Raw genomic sequence first — 7,500 nt, 5'->3', positions numbered from 1 at the left:
ATTAACACACTGAGTCGTCTCCCAGCCTCTCGTCCTTTACCATAACGATTATCAGTCGTTCAGCTGTGATTATGACAAGGCAAATGGTAGTGGATGGTGTGTGTGTGTGTGTGTATGTGTGTGTGTGTGTGTGTGTGTGTGTGTGTGTGTGTGTCTGTATGTGTGTGTGTGTGTGTGTGTGTGTGTGTGACTGTGCATGTGTGTGTATGTATGCTTGTGAATATGTGCATGTATGCATGCGTGCATATACATGGGTGTGTGCGGATATGTATCCTGTGTGTTGAGGTGATTATGTGTGTGTGTGTGTGTGTGTGTGTGTGTATGTGTATGTGTGTGCGTGTGTGTGCGTGTATGTGTGTGTGCGTGTGTGTGTGTGTGTGTGCGTGTATGATTGTGTGTGTGTGTGTGTGTGTGTGCGTGTGTGTGTGTGTGGGTGTATGTGTGTGTGCGTCTGTGTGTGTGTGTGCGTGTATGATTGTGTGTGTGTGTGTGCATGTGTGTGTGTGTGTGTGTGTGTGTGCGTGTATGATTTTGTGTGCATGTGTGTGTGTGTGTGTGTGTGTGTGCGTGTGTGTGCGTGTGTGTGTGTGTGTGTGTGTGTGTGTGTGTGTGTGTGTGTGTATGGGAGTCAGGTCCCTCTCTCTTCTCCTCTTCCTTGAACGTAATTGGCCACTATAAGCTGAACCCTTTGTTCTAATAATGCAGGACCTGCAACAGAGTTGTGATTTAAACCTCAGGTGCACACAGGGATGTTATTATTCTCTATAATATAATACATGTGAATGTTAAAGACATGGAATTACAGGGAAGAAAGGTTATGAGTGAACAATTATATGCTACAGTGATGTTACATCCAATTATCCTAAACCAGTAAATGTAGGTTTGACAAGTCGGTACATATTATACACTGCATGCATATTCAAACATAAGGTATAATAATTTGATTTTGATCTAAATCCTTGTAGTGGTGAATTTGATAAAATCGAATTTTACATTTTTTGCAGATTAAAAAAAATAATTTTAAGACCCAGTTTCTGAAAGTATGTCTCCTTTTGCTAAACCTTATCACACAGCAGCCAAAACCAAACACACAACACACAAAACATCTCACACTTTTAGAAAAAGCCAACAATTCAAACAAAACTCTTTCAACTCTTGCCAAATGCATATTTTTGCTCCTAAACTCTACACACAAATGAGATTCCCTTCCCATATGACAACTAGACACTGATGTGACAAATCGAAAACACTACTTACATGTGCTGGATAGTGTAGTCTGCTGTTAAAGTCTGTCAGAGTACACACATATACATGAATATTCTCAAATATACAGGTTATTTTTGCATATTCAGTACATTTACATTACCCCATTGGAGGATGGGTTCCCTTTTGAGTCTTGGTTCTCCCGAGGTTTCTTCCTATTTCCCACCATCATAGGGAGTTTTTCCTCGCCACTGTCGCCTTTGGCTTGCTCATTAGGGTTCTGGACCCATAGTATTGTTAACCTTTTAAATCCTGTAAAGCGCTTTGTGACAACATGTGTTGTGAAAAGCGCTATACAAATAAACTTTGATTGATTGATTGATTGATTGATTTACACCTTAAAGTAAAACACAATTACAAGTTCAACGTTTATTTTGGTTTTGCATGAACACTCCAGCAACACCTGTTGTATATACTGTAAACACACAAACAACAAAAACTACACAAAAAAAAGAACAAAATAGTTTCGTAACTCCAGCATGCAAAATTGGGGGCATCTTGTCTCGCTTTTGGGTCTTGCTACAAGATGTCATCAACATCACTGGTGATGTCCTCCCTGTCCAGACAGTGGGGACACTCTTGTTGAGGGACACCTCCACCCCCATGTTCCCTCAAGGTTCCTCCACCACCTGCTGAATGGTTTTACATCGGTGGGGTTGGCGATCACCTCCATGCCAAAAAGAACTCAACAGCAGTGGAGAGTTTGGTGGAGGTGAAGCACAACAAGTCGTGGCTGTTCAGTGAACCAGTTTGTACTTGAGCAGCCAAGCTTCTGGTTCATCCCCCTGGTGATGGAGAATGAGTGTGTTGTGCTCTGTGTTGAAGAAGGTGATGATGTGCACAGTGTTGTAGGGGCCAAGAGTGGCATGATGATGAGTGGCAAATTCACAACACAGTTGTTTCACACTGTCACTGGTCCAGTCCGGATAGACTCACTGAATGGATGTTGCTGATGGTGACGTTGTCAGTAATGATGTGCTGTTTTGTCAGAAACGTATGCAGTTGTTGGCTCTGACCAAATTGACGATGATCTCATTCTGTTCTGAGGTGGATAGCCACCTTCGTCCCCCAGAAAAGGGTAGTCTAGTACTGCAAAAACATGATGTAGTATGTATATGTATAGAGGATGGGTCTACTTATCTATTCTCATTTTGAAATGTCTGGATGATGCTACAGTGTAGCAGCTCAGATAAGCTTGGACCCTGTGAGGACCCTGTTAACTTGTGAGGACTGGGTTTGGATTTTGGCAGGTGGGTGTATCTATTGCATGACATTGTTTTCCTAAAGAAACACATGGTTTTCAGTTTAGAATTGTGTGTCTCATATAAAGAACTGTGTTTAAAGTTTTGCAAAAAATTTGTTTTAGAATTCTGAATGAGTTTAAGGCAGAGACTGTGCATAAGGTTTAGTGCACCAGGTCAATAGATAGGCTACATGGGTTAGTGCAGTGGTTCTCAAACTGTGGTACGCGTACCACTGGTGGTACGCAGAGCACCCCGCGGTGGTACGCCAGATGAGCTCGGAAAATAAAAGATGCTTTGAGTTTTTTTTTTTTTTTTTTTTTTTTTTTTTTTTACACAACACATTTTTTTAATTAAAACAGAATTATGACAAGTCCTTAAATTCAGAAACTAAAAGGGATGACTCGTATTATTTGCGGAGAAAATGTCGCTAAACAGCTCGATCTGGTGCATCTTTCAAACGACACAGTCACTCGCAGAATTGATGAAATGGCGAACAACGTCAGACAAACATTGACCGAGAGAATTAAAATGAGTAAATGCTTCTCACTGCAGTTAGATGAATCCATAGATGTCGCAGATTTAGCCAACTTGCTCGTTTCCGTGCGATATGAGTATGAGGGCATGTCGCACGAAGACTTTTTGTGCTGTAAACCCCTACCAACACGAAATACAGGAGAACTACATTATAACATATGTGTGTAATGAGCAGGGTTGCCAACTTTCACGCATTGAGCGTGAGACACACGCATTTGACCGTCTTCACACGCCACACATCCGATTTCTCACGCCGACAAAAAAAATCTAGTTTATTTACCTCTGATCCACATCTATGATTCAATGAGTTACTAGTTCGCTCTGGCACCAACCACCGCGATATAATACTTATCTTGTGTCCATTTTACATCCTCCCGGTAACAATTTACGTTCGCTAACCCCCCGTCAACAACTTAAACTCGCCAAACAGCTTTTTCTTTTTTTTTTGGGGGGGGGGGGGGGGGGGGTGGTACGTGGAGGTTTTTCGTTTGACAGTTGGTGGTACTTTGTGTAAAAAGTTTGAGAACCACTGGGTTAGTGGTATCCATAATTGTGGTTTAAGTATTTATGGGTTTAGCAGCTGCAAAAAACTTACAACAACCCAATAACCTAGACCTGCATGTCATACTCTGCATGTACGTAATGTATATGTGTTGTCTGTGTGTTCTGTGTGTGTTGTCTGTGTGTTCTGTGTGTATTGTCTGGGTGTTCTGTGTGTATTGTCTGGGTGTTCTGTGTGTGTTCTGTGTGTGTTGTCTGTGTGTTCTGTGTGTATTGTCTGGGTGTTCTGTGTGTGTTGTCTGTGTGTGTTGTCTTGGTTGTGTCTTCGTTGTGTCTCTACAGACGTTGCCCCGGCAGCGTCGTTCATCACGATTTCCCATCATGCCTTTCACAGATGATGCTCTTGACTCTCCTCGCCCGGCTGAATCCCTCAACAATCACAAATCACATTAGGTCATTATTTCAGGGACAGACATGCCCGTCTCACCTCCAGTTCTTTATTTCCCAGAAGCCCATGCCTGTGTTAATTTTACTGTGACCAATCGCTGCCCACTGCAGTCCACTGGCAGCCATGTTGTTTTGAGTGCATTTCCTGCTATCTGTTTCACTGATGGCTTCACAGCCCCAGAGGCTGTTTGATAACCGCCTTTTTGTCACTGCCAAGATGAATGATTGAATTAATGATGAAAAGAGTCGTCACATGCTGCCAACCTTCTCCAGCAGGGGGTGCTGTCTCTAATTGTGCCCATTCACTTCATATTACTACAGTTAAGCATTAGCTACATAAAATGCTATCTCTCCCTCGCCCATCTTTCACTGTCTCTATCTCTTTGACTTTGCTTCTCTCTCTCTCTCTCTCTCTCTCTCTCTCTCTCTGTCTCTCTCTCTGTCTCTCTCTCTCTCCAGTCCACTGCAGGTTCTCTGCACTTCTTCACAAAGCATCAGGAGGGCCAGAGCTATCCACAACAATGACAGCAACACACACACACACACACACACACACACACACACACACACACACACACACACACACACACACACACACACACACTACCACTGAAGACAGAACACTGCTTTAGTTTTACACCATTACATCCTTATGTTTATGTTGCACACAGATCTTGCATCATTGATAAATGATCATAAATGTGGAATCTCTATTATGCATATTAACATACAGACGGAAATGAACATACAGTCCACTGATGGGAGGAAAGACTCGTAAACTAGACTAGACTAAACCATCTGCGAAATCAAGACTCATTGAAACAGAAACGTAAACACAAACGGTTCATTGTATGGATTCCTCTTGCTTAACGGTTGTTCCATCATATTTCCGATTGCTTGATTTGTCATATGACTCCGCAGATGTCCTTTCTCTGTCAGACGGCTGGGGCTCAGACGTCTCCCAGACGTCTCCCATTTTTTCCCTTTTCTTTCTTCAAAACCTCAAGGCTCTTCATTATGAATCACAAGAAAAATGTATTTGCTCTGTGTGTCTGTGTGTCTCTGTGTGTTCCTGTGTCTCTGTGTATCTCTGTGCATCTCTATGTGTCTCTGTCTGTCTGTGTATCTCTGTGTGTCTCTGTGTATCTCTGTGTATCTCTGTGTGTTCCTGTGTGTCCCCCTGTGTCTCTGTGTATCTCTGTGCATCTCTGTGCATCTCTGTGTCTCTGTGTGTCTGTGTATCTCTGTGCGTCTCTGTGTGTCTGTGTATCTCTGTGTGTCTCTGTGTATCTCTGTGTATCTCTGTGTGCTCCTGTGTGTCCCTCTGTGTCTCTGTGTGTCCCTGTGTCTCTGTGTGTCTCTTTGTGTCTTTGTGCGTCTCCATGTGTCTCTGTTTATCTCTGTTTGTCCCTGTGTGTCTCTGTGCGTCTCTGTGTGTCAAACAGCCTCCATATGAACAGCTGCATCAGTGTAACACAACATCTGCTGAGCACATTGTGTCCCGCCACAGAGACGTCCGTCCTGCTGTCACTCACTCCCTTACACAAACACTTCATACCTGCGTGCTTTGTAGTTCCAGACCGACACCTGTGTCTCAGTGCTCAGATCCTGGACACAGGGCCACTGCTGACTGGACACTGGTGGGGTCGGAAGGCTCACTGTCATGGGCGTAGCGTGTTGTTTGTGGGTGGTGTACTGGTATGGTGTACTGGTATGGCTGCGTATTTAAACCAGAGGAATTCACAGAACAGAAGCCATCTTGTGTGAAAAGTCATGTAGTGTTGGAAGTGTTTCTTATCACTCTTGGAAGTCATTTAGCACTTGAATGTCTGGGCGTAGTCGTCAATAGGCCACGCCCCTAGCAGCAGGGCTGTTGATGTGCGTGGAGCATGAGCTGGAGGGAGGAGCGAAGCAATTTATTAGCATGATTTGCCCCGCCCCCTTCACTAACTCAGTGGAATATGAGAAAAGCTGCCTTCATCCAGCAAGATGACAGAAAGGCAATCAGTGGCTAATCTGAGAGACTGATTAACCTCTCATTACAATCAGGCTCACAAACGCACACAAACACACACACACACACATTTGCATACACACACATTCAGAGAGTAAGGCACACAATCACCTGTGTGAGCTTGGGTATATGCAGGCTAGAACTCAGCCAAACATATGCTTGTGGATAATGATCTGTAATTGTAGCTACATATCACACACACAAGTGTGGGCTGTAGTTGTGTATCACAGACACAAGCGTGGGCTGTGGTTGTGTATCACAGACACAAGTGTGCGCTGCAGAATGCTGGAGCTTATAGTGTCTAATATGCTCACTCGGACAACTGCAGTCTGTCTTTTCACAGCTGTCTGAAGGTCATGTGACGAAGCACAGTGTAAGAACATCAGATTAGCTGTTACAGCCTGTGGCAGGGATGGAACAGTCTGCACCTTCAACCTTTGCTATCGGTTCAGATAGGTGAGCAGGCACAGACTCTTCAGCACAGACACTTCAGCACAGACTCATCAACACAGACTCTTCAGCACAGACACTTCAGCACAGACTCATCAACACAGACTCTTCAGCACAGACACTTCAGCACAGATTCATCAGCATGGACTCCAGCACAGACTCTTCGTCACAGACTTCAGCACAGATTCATCAGCACAGACTCTTCAGCATAAACTCTTCAGCATGGACTTTATCAGCATAGACTCTTCAGCATAGACTCTTCAGCACAGATTCATCAGCACAGATTCATCAGCATAAACTTCTCAGCATGGACTTTTTCAGCACAGATTCTTCAGCACAGACTCAGCACAGACTCTTCAGCACAGACTCATTATCATACTCTTCAGCACAGATTCTTCAGCACAGACTCTTCAGCACAAACACTTCAGCACAGACTCATTATCATAGACTCTTTAGCACAGACTCTTCAGCACAAACACTTCAGCACAGACTCTTCAGCACAGACTCCTCTGTAATCCTCTGGAATTTCTTTTTATCCTTGTCAACCATCGCAACAATTTTTGATAAATTTATGGTAAATATATTCCATGTGATCAGTGCGAGAACCTAACTGAGAGAGTGAAGATTACAAGTGTTATTTCCAAATGTCACATTGGAAATGAGGATAAATGTTTGCTACTGTGTGTCTGTGGGGTTATGTGCTTGAATGGTGCACACAGCTTTCAAACTTTCAAACTTTCTGTGTGACTAAAATTGCTGAATTTTTAAAGAAGAATAAATCAGGACTTCATGGTGCAGAGGGCCGCGCTCCAGACAGTGCAGTCTCATCTAGATTTTCATCCACAACATTGTGATGTGAGCGGTGGAGATAGTATGTTCTGGAGCTGTAGATGTTTTTCATCATGGAATCCAGAAATCAAGGTGCTGCCTGATGAGATGAGCGTGTTGCTCTGTGTCTGCGCATGTCACATCACGCACGGCGAGCTCAAAACACATTTCCACTTGATTCTGCTGCTTACTGTGTTTCCAGGCGATATGCCTGACAAC

General features: G+C 43.7%; 1 protein-coding gene across 1 annotated transcript in view; it reads left to right on the top strand.

Moving 5' to 3' along the window:
* The window catches only part of srrm4 (serine/arginine repetitive matrix 4), a 59,577-nt gene that overhangs the window by 28,183 nt on the left and 23,894 nt on the right, over positions 1 to 7,500 (top strand). The gene's annotated exons all lie outside the window — the stretch shown is intronic.

Source organism: Brachyhypopomus gauderio, chromosome 3 (assembly GCF_052324685.1).
Source record: "Brachyhypopomus gauderio isolate BG-103 chromosome 3, BGAUD_0.2, whole genome shotgun sequence".
In the NCBI taxonomy this organism is placed as follows: Eukaryota; Metazoa; Chordata; class Actinopteri; order Gymnotiformes; family Hypopomidae; genus Brachyhypopomus; species Brachyhypopomus gauderio.
Note: the sequence above shows the minus strand (reverse complement) of the source record. Positions and strands in the feature narration are given on the sequence as shown.